This window comes from Mesoplodon densirostris, chromosome 13, assembly GCF_025265405.1.
Source record: "Mesoplodon densirostris isolate mMesDen1 chromosome 13, mMesDen1 primary haplotype, whole genome shotgun sequence".
NCBI lineage: Eukaryota > Metazoa > Chordata > Mammalia > Artiodactyla > Ziphiidae > Mesoplodon > Mesoplodon densirostris.
In genome coordinates this window covers 26,806,991-26,819,459 of record NC_082673.1, presented here as the reverse complement: position 1 = coordinate 26,819,459, position 12,469 = coordinate 26,806,991, and the positions used below count along the sequence as shown (strand labels likewise).

The 12,469-nt window shown below is 32.5% G+C and overlaps 1 non-coding gene across 1 annotated transcript; it reads left to right on the top strand.

Annotated features, from left to right (window-relative positions):
- The first annotated feature begins 12,156 nt into the window (after positions 1 to 12,156).
- On the top strand, positions 12,157 to 12,263 carry LOC132501107 (U6 spliceosomal RNA). The gene has a single exon (XR_009534147.1). It is a non-coding gene; the product is annotated as a U6 spliceosomal RNA (small nuclear RNA).
- Positions 12,264 to 12,469: the final 206 nt, after the last annotated feature.

Sequence of the window (12,469 nt, the reverse complement as noted above, 5' to 3'; positions counted from 1 at the left end):
TTATTTTATTCTGATATTTGACTTAGAAACAATCAGCTTCTGTATGTACTGGCTACATATTAGCACAGCATGTACCCCAATCTTCAAAAACTTTAGGATGTAGAGCCACATTCTAGGAAAGATAGCATTGTGCACTGAACGTCAAACTTGCATTACATTTCCTTCAGATGAAATTGCAGGATCGGTGAATCTTAGATTAGACATAGTTCTTTAATTATTATTTATTAATATTATTATTATCATACTTCCACTCTGCAAAGCCATTATTGCATGTGAAATGCTTTTAAAACAATCTTATGGGTTGGAAACATTGGACAAAACTTAGAAAAATTGATACATCTACCTCAACTCGTGTAATTTGTAAGAGGTTGAACCCTGCTTTTGAACTGGTTACCCGATAAGGCTGTTAATACCAATTGTAGCCTAGTGCATTACCTAAGAGAGACTTAGCCATTCAAATACATTATTTTTTTTGAGTTCCAAAGCAAGAGCAGATTGTGGGGGTGGACATATATAATTATAAAGAGAAAATTGATGACTACTAACTGTTAAAAAATATATTTCCAGGCTTCCCTGGTGGCACAGTGGTTGGGAGTCCGCCTGCTGATGCGGGGGACATGGGTTTGTGCCCCGGTCTGGGAAGATCCCATATGCCATGGAGTGGCTGGGCCTGTAAGCCATGGCTGCTGAGCCTGTGTGTCCGGAGCCTGTGCTCCACCACAGGAGAGGCCACAACAGTGAGAGGCCCGCATACTGAAAAAAATATATATATATATATATTTTTTTTTCCACTTTAACCCAGAATATCATTTAAGCAAAGTATATTCTGGACTAATATGCCTTAAAATATATAATGAGAGACTTGACAGTAGTGATTTTTGTATCTTTCTACCCAAAGCACAGGAAAACTACATTAGATGCTCAATAAATATTTGCTGAACTAATGAATTACAAATGGATATAGAATATTGAATGATAGCCACCAAAGTCTAAGACAACATTATTGTTGAAAGGAAAGCTAATAGATCTCACCACAACATAGTATTATTCCTTGTGGCTGGCCATATCTTAGCTAATTTTGTTTTGGTCAGTGAGTGTCAAATGTAACACCATAATATTTTATGAAAATTTAGTATCCAGTGGTCAGCAAAAATGATATTATTCCCAATATTGCATAAGGTGAAATTATATTAAAGAACAATAAGACCTTTCATTGTATTAGTTAACAAAAATATTTGACATTATTGACCAAAACAAAAATACTAAAGAAATACTGGCATAATCTGAAGTACATCTTTAGGGAACATGGCAAGCTCAGATGAAGTGAGGAGAGTGAGCACCACACTCTAGTGACAGATTCTGCATCCAGAGTGCATACAGACCAAACTAAAGCATACTTTTCTTTGTCATTGGTTGTAGAGTGGCCTTATAATTCTCATACAATTTTACAAGGACAGGCAAATCAATGACTTTCTTATCTTCATGAACACAGAAGTCTATATGCCATAGTTACCAAGATTTGAAAAGCTTTCTTTTCTGAAATCTGGAGTATTGTTTGAGGAGAACTGTGTTTTCTTTGGGCAGAGGTTTTCTCTCTAATGGGCTCTGCTTACTTATTTAGAAGTGTCTTGTGGTGGAAACCACACAACAAGTCTTTCTCAAGGCCTATGTTCTGACCCCAGCCCATCGACTAACTAGCTATGTGATTTATAAAACTGAAAAAAAAAAGTATATTATCTTTCCTGTAACTTCAAAATTTTAATTTTAAGATTATCTTTTTATTATGGACTCTAAATCTGTATTTGAATTGTCTTATTTTTACAATGTGCAGCATGGTTTTGTCTCTTTTTTGTGTGTATGTGTTAATTTTAGATTGAGCCGTGATGACTATAGAACAGTTATGTTCATTGCACAAGTATAAACAGGTTTCCCAAATTCAGTCTTTTTCACTGGGAGTTGATACTGATGGAAACCTATATCCTTGCTTTCATTCTGCCCTTCAATTTTGACATCTATCAAATCTCCTTTTTTTTTTTTCTATCTCAAAGAGAATATTAAGGGCTGCTGATCAGAGAAAAAACATCAGAGAAGACCAAAAGAGCAAAATGTCCTGGTGTTAGATATATAACAATGCTTCAATTATAGTTCCTTAAGTTCTATAGATATTTAGGAAGGATTTAAAAACATTATTTGTATTACAGAAAATGTGATACATTAAGAACAAATACTCATAAAAGTATTTAGATAGATTCACAACAGTTAAGAGCATGTTGTTAACATTGTGTGAAATATTATAAACCATGAGGGAAAATAATAATTTACTAAGAAGAAAATCACAATATTGGGTACCTTTAAATATTGAGAAATCAGAAGTAATAATAATAATAATAGAAGAGTAGAATATAAAGGAAACACCAAAACACTTTCATCACACTTACGAATAAACTGCTTTCTTTTCCCCACATTCTCCTCTGGGACTAAGGCATAGCTGTAAGCAGCATTATAATTGTGGTAGATATGGGTGCTAACACATTTATTCTCTTTTTCTGTGGGAAGTGGGAAGGAAGGGAAGATGTCATTTTTAACATATTTTTTGAATAATCATAAAATTTAAAAAATTATTTTCTAATTAAAAAAATCAACCTACATTTTAGTCTGTTAATACAATAAAAAGAGAATTGTAATGGAAAAACAACATCACAATTGTTATTGATATCATCCCATTGATATTTATCTAATGCACAGGACCATTTGACTGCAGCTTGAGCTGTCACTAAGCTTTGTAACTTCACAATTGGGATTGATTATGGAAAGACCGATTTAGCTACAGTGATTAGTACTGACTGCTAAAATAGCTGAAACACCCCTACAGGTCATGATTCTTGTTGATTTTAACTCTATGTAGGAATGAAAAAGATGAGCTCTTCAGTGATTTGAAATAATAGAAATCCAACCACAAGTTTGTATTTTGGAATAACAATAAATGATATTTTAAAATACAATGTTGTCTAATTTTAGACATCAATTTCCACTTTATTCTGAATCACTTTTTTTTTTTTTTTTGGTCACAGCTTCCAATACACAAGGATATTGTGATTATCAGTCTAGTCTCTCATGAAGATGCTAACATGAGCTGAAATTCTAGCCTCCTTATTCAGAAAATGTTAATGTAAGAAGATGTTGGCATGCATATACTCCTTGGCATGTGCATTACTGGGGACTGCTGGTTCTTTCAGGAGTTACATGGAATAAGGAAAGCTCTTCTTCTATATCAAAATCTGTGGTGGTGGTGGGGATCTTAAAAGAGTCAAATCTTGCCTAGGGCCTTTAAAGATGGAGATCATTATTCTTCTGCCCTGTCTACCCCAGGAGGCTTTTCAGCTGGGATGGGACTCTTCAGGAAGTAAAGAGAGTAGCAAACCATATTGTCCCAGAAGGATGATATAGAAAAGAATATCAATTAAGCTGGAGGAATCTAAGGCTGAAGATCCCATGGGGCTTAAAGATGCCATCTTATCAACATGATTAGAAATACTAGTCATCGTTTTGATAAAACATATATACAATTCTGAAATCTTAATAACTGTATATTTATTTCTCACTTCAGTTTCACAGTAGTATGTGACTTTAAAAAAAACTTTAGATATACTAAATTGGTGTTTGAGATTAGCTGGGAATTATGTACAGTTTCACAGCTTTACTTGGGGGAGGAAGCAGCTTTTAGTTATAGATAAATACTAAAACTCTATAGCATAAGAGGTGAAGATGAGATTGATAAGACCATCTGCCTTCTTTGAGCAAAAATACACAAGTATAGAAAGAAAAGAGGAAGGAGATAACAGAATAAAATTTTTAAAAACCCAAAAAATTTATGGGCAGTGAAACTGCAAAATGAGAAGGTAACAAAACAAAACCTCAAGGAAATTTTGCAAGATACAAAATGCTCTAGATAAATTGATGAAAACGCTAGGAGCTGATGAATGACTTCCTTTTCTGCGAAAACATTACAGTTTTCCAGGAAGGAAATTAAAGAAATTTGGTATATTCTACCAACATTCCCTGTTTTGGAGGGATTACTGAAGGATGCATGTGTAGACCATAAAATAAATGGGATATGTTATATGTTTTTCTCCTTCCCTCACTATGGACAAATAGCATTTAAGGGTTGAAATGGAGTTCAAGGGTAAAGCTTGCTTCTTGCAATTTTTCTTTAAGCCAGTTTCTTAAAAGTAACAGGGATTTACTCCAACTTGTTACAGTACTGCCTAGTCCAGGAGAGTTAGGTCTGAAGGCAAGAGGACACCACTGAGAAGTTGGTCCTTTTGGGCTATTTCCATAAGGGAGGCACCAAAGCACAAAGAAATTACACTCTCCTCACCAAAAATTACTTAAGTCCATGGAACTTTTTTTTTTTCATTAGCATCATTATTTTCAGATGTCATGATCATGTGCATTAAAGAGGAGCATCAATGTAAAACTATTAAAGCAAATAAAATAGGTCAGGGTTGTGGTCAGTTGCAATGTGAATGTGTAAATATCAATATTTAAAAATATATATATCACCAATAATTGCTTAGAAAATAAGAATGAAATAGTCATCAGTAGCAGTAATGATAATTGTATAGCAGGGAATACATTTTTAAAATATGTACAGGATTTACATGAAAAGAAATCATATACTATTATATCAGGGAAGAAGAAAGAAGAGGTAAATATAGCAGCATGGATGTAATTGATAAAAATATAATACTCTAAAAATATATAATTCCTAAATTAAAATTTTATATAATTTGCAAAATAATTCAACAAATTTTTTGAACTTGGAAAAATTATTCCAGACATCCTCTATAAAAATAAATGTGAAAATACCTAGGAAGTTTAAGACAAAGATTAATAGAAGATGTTAAATTTTAAAACAATTAAACACTACTTTATTTAACAAAAATCAGCAAGGTACAAAAATAGACTCATCAGTGGAACAAATTATGAATGCCTAGAAAAAGACATAGATATATTTGAAAACAGTGAGGTAAGGGGAAATTAGTCAATAAATGTTACATAGGCGATTTGCTATTTGAAAAAAGTTACATCTCTGTTTCATATATCACATGAAATCTTTCCAGATTTATTTATCAAAGAAATAAATTTTAAAAATTATAATTTTTGTTTTAAAAAGAGTTTTCCTAAGATATAAAACTCAGAAACAAGAGAAAATCTTTGTTATCTTTCCATACTTAAACATCTCCATCCTCAACCTTACCACACAAAGAGAAAAACAAATTTTCTCTGGAAAATAAATAAAACCCACCAACATCTGAAAGAAACATGTTCACATGTCTGATATGCAAATGTTTCTTAAAATGTAAAAAAAAAGCATGGGGGTATTGAAACTTAGTAAAAAAAATAGTAAAACAAAATGTTATTTTATTATAGCAGATAGAAAACAGTTAAAAACATTGACTGAACTCTATTTCTCTCCAACAGAAGTTTTTGTGACGATGGAAATTTTCTATATCTTTAATATCAAATAGGCATTAGCCATATGTTGTTATTGAGCATTTGACATATGACTAGTGTGACTGAGGAAATGAATTTTAATTTTATTTGTTCAATTAATTAAATTTTAAATTGGAATAGTCTCTGATAGCTAGTTGCTGAACATTGCAGTTATAGAGTTTCAGCTGAAATATAGGCTTTTTTCAGTAAAGGAGTTAACATCACAACTTTTCAAGAAATCTGGTCATATATACAAATTTTCTGGGTATTTTCTCTCTGACCTAAAAATTCCACATCTAACTTTTTACTGTAAGAAAATAGAATGATAAGTACAAAAAATGTGTATACAAGAATGTTTATTGAACTGGAAAAATGAAGACCGTATAAATGCCTAAAAATAGAGAAAAATTTAATTAGATTTGGTGCACTCACACCTCCACATAACATAACTTCCATGTTCCTTCTGTTTTGTGGTCACTATCCTCTGGAGTTTCAGATACAACGGGTACAATAGTTAAGAAACAGTATGATCAGTGCCTGGAAATGTCACATTAGTCCTTATCTTGCTTCTGAGACTACTCTTCTGTTAGTAACTCCTCAATGAATTTTGATTCTGTATGAATGGCTCATCATACTCTTTTCTCATATGGATTTTACTAATTACTACAACTCTTAAGCCTTAAAGAGGTGGAATTTTGAATTTTATGTATGCCATAATATTAAACTGAAATTTCTTTTCTTACCCTCCATTAAACTATAAACTCACCAAGAGGTGGGAATGTTTCCTAGTCAATAATATTCCCCAATGTTATCATAACACATAGTATTACACAATAAATATATGTTGAACTAATTAAGTAAATGGCTTCGAGTCCTTTAGACACCTGCTCATTTCAATGGGGTAAAAATTTATATAAGTCTAATTAGTTCCTCAAAACATATCTGTTGTAGATGAATGATAAATTCAAATTTCTGGATCAAGTTAATGCCCAATTCTGAATCTTGGTCTGTGCATCTATCATCAGCTCAGCTTGACATTTATTTTTATTAATGCAACAATGATTATAAGTACATAAATCATTCAAAAGTAAATAAATAAGGCAAGGATTATAAAGGCTTCATCAATTGCAAAATTTGATAAGCTATCCTGATAATTTAGCAGTAATTACTTGTACATTTTTATTGATGAAGCCATAAATCACTTTATCAAATTTTATTCTTTGATATTTAACCAATAAATTGCACATTACTAAAACAAGTGATGTATCTCCTCCAAGGTTTATCTTTTTATCTCTGGAAATATTTGTGGAAAACTAGCTTAATTTCAAATTAAAGAATGATTTCCTTTGTTCTTTCATCTACTGATATTTTAATGACCCTGACGTCACATTTGTAGCAACATAGAAGTCATCAGAAAAATATGCCATGTTTCACAGGAAAAAATGTGCATGAAACAAACCCAAATTAAAATGTAAGAAAAATGAAAAGGAGACCACTTGAATCCATTTAGAACAGCTGCCACAGAACATAGAACAGAGAAATCTTCTTCAAAGGGAGATTTAGACCATTTATTTCATCTCCTATTTTACTTTATGTATTTTTCAACAACAGATGGATTAGGACTAGTTGTGTCCCCATGCATGAGTGTTTTATATAGGTACGTGATGCTCATTTTGACTAAGCATAACTGAGTGCTTTCTCTTTCACTTGCCAAGGGTTCTTTAAAGTGACTTTTTATTTATTTATTTATTTATTTATTTATTTAAAAATTTTTTTGTGTGGTACGCAGGCCTCTCACTGTTGTGTCCTCTCCCGTTGCAGAGCACAGGCTCCGGACGTGCAGGTTCAGTGGCCATGGCTCATGGGCCCAGCCTCTCCACGACATGTGGGATCTTCCCAGACCGGGGCACGAACCCGTGTCCCCTGCATCAGCAGGTGGACTCTCAACCAGTGCGCCACCAGGGAAGCCCTAAAGTGACTTTTAAGATTGGTTTTTATGTTGTCCTGTTCTTGCCTGTCATTGGAATCTGAAGTTATGAAAGGAAAAGAAATGTCATCCCTTTGAAATTGAGTCTTGTTCTTGAACTCACTGTCTGAAGACATGTGGTTACCAGAAAGTTAGAGGTTTGGAGGCCTTGTTCTTTTCTAAAGTTTAAAATATTAACTCTTAAAAAATCAGTATCACCACTTCACATAAATGAGGCTGCTATGAGTGAACCATGTGATTTTTCCCTCTAATTGTACATTTTTCAGGGACACAAAGGCAATAAATATTTGATATTTTAAAGTAAGACATTTTACAATTAACTCTTTTACAACTAGCTTTTATAATCTTTTAAAAATCTTGGAAGATGATGCTGGTATTTTATGTTCTGTGACCAATATGCATCATACGTGTATTTTTATTATTATTATTAAATCAACACATAATCTGTTCCAAATAAATATCCTAGGTCCTACTTTTAGAAATGTTTAGTTGTTCAAAAAACGTTTTTATTTTTGATTTTAAGAATTTAGAATGGTTGCTGAACTTAGAAGGAGTACACTTTAACTACAACTCAAAAGTATCCTTTAAAAACATTACATGACAAATCTTTACATTGATTTTTGTGAGGAAAATACAACTGAATAAAAATATTATAAAGACAATTTTTCATAACTCAGAAAAGAAAAATAATATTTACTTTCTTCCTCTTTTCATCTCCTATTATACTTATGTCTTTTCTCTAATCACTTTATAGTTTTTGAGTTTATAAAGTTTACTCTTTATGTTATTATATGTTTATTAATTTCTTTTTGGCAGATCATTTTTATTGTCTTAAAATATTTTTATTAACTTTGGTGTCATTTTTTAGAAAAATATCCCTCTAGAGTGAACTATCAATTGGTTGTGAGAATGTTAATGTTCTATAATTTGCCACTTATTTGTATCATGATTTTGAGGAATTAAGAGATGACTTAGTATGACTGTGTTTATGTGACTCAATTAGGAATTTTTTTTTTGCCTTTTTTGAGATATTTAAATAAAACTTCTAGGGACAAAGGACATTTTGAATTTTAGTAAGATTACTAAAATAAAGATTTTAGTCTGCTATTTAGATTATATTTTCTATGGTTTTAATTAACTAATTAATGCTATCTTTACCTCTTCATTTCACAACTTCTTTATTTCTTTTGGTAGTGGTAGTAAGTAAGTTGTCTACTAAGAGGTTTTTTGAGTTTTTTTTTGTTTGTTTGTTTGAAACAGAATTTAAAAAAAACCATGTTTGGATCTATAAACTGGGTTGAATTGATTGTCATTCCAATATTGACAATGTCCACAGTAATTTTGGCTCTTAAGGGCTTTTGCTTTCTATATATGCACCATTACCATGGGATAATGAAGGATAAAATTCTGAGGGTCAGAAATCTATATTGGCTTTGTGCACTAATGCAATTATTAGCAGTTTACACTAAATACCTATGTAGATGCACTTACACACATACACATATATTCACTCACTTAGAACAAAGCTGAAAAGTATGATGGAAAGATAACCTATTGCTAGACAAGATAACCTATTGCTAGACTTTGAGAAAATTCTCCATTTATAAGGCAGAAGGAACTGAGCTGAGAAATGTTTGCCCAGGTATACTTAGACTCTGCATAATGAAACAAAAACAATTGAAAGGTCATTTCATATTTTCCCCACTCTCTTTGACACAACTCAGTGTTTCTTTATCTATACAAACATAAATACTTAAGCTGCATTCTATATTAAATGCTAACTTTAGCATATATTAAATTGTTTACACACACATAAACACACACAGAGTTCATTGCTGAACTTATTTTGTTTCACTGTTGTTATGCTGTTTCCTGGATTGTTTTAAATGTTGTTATACTTAGCAATATCAATTAATGGATACATTGCAGTAGACACACCCTAAAGTGATTCACAGTAAATTGTGTCCTTGTATAATTCTCTCCTCTTGAGTATGGGTGAAAGCTTTGACTTGCTTCTAATCAATAGAATATGGCAAAGATAGTGGGATGCCAGTTTATTGATTAGGTTACTTTATGGGGCAAAGGGTCTCACTATTTTAATTGTGTTATATTATATAAGACTTTGTTTTAGCCAACCAAAGAAACAGAAATTCTCCTGCTAACCTTAAAGAAGCAAACGAGATTGGAAGCAGATTCCTCCCCAGTCAAGCCTCCAGATGAAAATGCAACCTGACACCTTGATTGCAACCTTGCAAGACCCTGAGAGGACTCAGCTAGACCCTGCCCACTCATGACCCATGATGTTTGAGGATGATATATTTGGATTGTATTAAGTTTTTAAACTTGTAATTTTTTATGCAACAGTAGAGAATTAACAAAGATATTTACATATCCTATTCATTTTGGGTACAATTCTATATAGATTTTCCCAGAAGACTCTGTGAATTACTTTGCTAGATTTCCACAAGTCTTTCATATTTTTGATTGTGATCATATTGAAACTATAAATTATTTTTGAGTAAATATGCATTTTTGCATAAACATTTAGTTTTTTTAATCCAAAATTATGTTCTCTTGATTCTTGTTATGTATTATTTTTAAAAAATTGTGGTAAAATATACAACACACAAAATTTACCATCTTAAACAGTTTTAAGCATACAGTTCAGTTGTATTAAATACATTCACTTGTGCAACCTTCACCACCATCCATTTCCATAACTCTTTTCAGCTGAAACTTTATACCCATTAAACATAACCCTCCCATTATCATACCCCTCGCTGCCCCCAGCTCCTGGCAACCACGATTCTTCCTTCTGTCTCTATGTTTTTGACTACTCTATGTACCTGATACAGTATTTGTCTTTTTGTAACTGGCTTATTTCATTTATCATAATCCCTCTTATTGTTCACTATATTGTAGCCAGAGTCAGAATTTTCTTCTTTTTTAAGACCATATAATATCCCATTGAATATGTATGTATACACCATTTTTCTTATCCATTCATTAGGTGATGCAAACTTGGGTTTTTTTCCACATTTTAGCTATTGTGAATAGTGCTGTTATGAACATGGGTGTACGATTATGTGGGGTTTTTGTTGTTGTTGTTGTTGTTTTGCTGTACACGGGCCTCTCACTGTTGTGGCCTCTCCCATTGCAGAGCACTGGCTCCAGACACACAGGCTCAGTGGCCATGGCTCATGGGCCCAGCCTCTCCACGGCATGTGGGATCTTCCTGGACCGGGGCACGAACCCGTGTTCCCTGCATCAGCAGGTGGATTCTCAAACACTGTGCCACCAGGGAAGTCCCCAAGTATGAGTTTGAATCCCTGCTTTCAATTTTTATCGTGTCTACCCAGTATTGAAATTGTTGGGTCATGTGGTAATTCTATTTTTAATTTTTTGAGGAACTGCCATGCTGTTTTCCAGAGTGGGTCTCCCATTTTACATTCCTACCAACAATGCACAAGTGTTCTCATTTTTCTATATCCTTGTTGACATTTGTTATCTGTTTTTTTGATAATATCCATCCTTATGGGTTTGTCTAGAAGTATCTTTTTTGAGATAAAAATGTATTTTGTCTTTGATCCAGATGATTATGTTTCTACATTAATATTTTGCTATTATTTATAAATTAAATTTGTTAATGTTAAACCAGCACTATATTCGTACACAATGAGTCCAAAATGTTATGTTACTCATGCTATAACTCATGAAATATTGGGTTGACTAAAAAGTTTATTTGGTTAAAGAATACGTTGTTCAATAAAGTTCTTGGTAAAAATGAAAATTGTGTCCTTTATTTTTACTTAAAACTGAATGAACTTTTTGGCCAACCCAATATAATGTCAAAATTAATTTACTCATATATTAATTTATTATTTTTGCATTTATTTTGAAAGAACCATTGGTAAAGGCTATTATTTTTGTACTTGATCCGTTTTTGTATCTTCTGAATTCAAGTTATTAACATCTTCTCATTTCTTAATACTGAGAACCAGCTTATGTATCATGAAAATTAACTTCTTTCAAGAATTTGAAAAAAATAATCACTTTTAAATCATCTGATCTCACTGATTTTCTTGGAGAAAATTTAACTTTTTCTATTTTTTTATGGTTGTTGGTTTGCCTTCTTCTGAATAAATTTTATTAATTACTCTTCATAGAAAAATATGTACTTAATAAAGAATTTCAACTATCTATTAAAATAGATATTTCAATCCTTTATCTCATTTTAACTCTTCTCCATATCAGAGAATATATTGCCTTCCTCATTTCTAATTTATGTATTTTGATGTTCTTTATTTTTTCCTTTAAATACATTATCCTGGATCTCTCTCTTCTCTCTCTCTCTCTCTCTCTCTCTGTGAGTTTAAGAATCAGAGTTGAACTAATTTTTAACCCTTTCTCTTTCTTTCCTGTTTTCTAATTAATCTCTGTTATTACACCAAGTCCCCTACATATGAACGAGTTCAGTTCTAAGAACACTTTCATAACTTCAATTTGTTTTTAAGTCCAACAATGTTAGCCCAGGTACTCAAACAACACAACCGGCTATCTAGTACTGTACTGTAATAGGTTTAAATACTTTTCACACAAATAATGTATAAAAAACAAACCAAAAAAAGAAAGCATTTTTAATCTTACAGTACAGTACCTTGAAAGGTAGAGTAGTGTTCTCTTCAGCAGCATATATACTAAAATTGGAATGATACAGAGAAGACTAGCATGGCCCCTGTGCAAGGATGACACGCAAATTCGTGAAGCATTCCATATTAAAAAAGAAAAGAAAAGAAAAGAAAAGTAGAGTAGTACAGTACAACAGCTGGCATACAGGGTCTGGAATCTAGTGAACAGGCAAGAAGAGTTACTGACTGGAGGAGGGAGAGGAGGTGGGAGATGGTAGAGCTGAAGGATCATCAGCAATAGCAGATGGAGGGCAACCTGCAATTTCACTCACGTGTGAGTGATGGCATAGATTCTGGG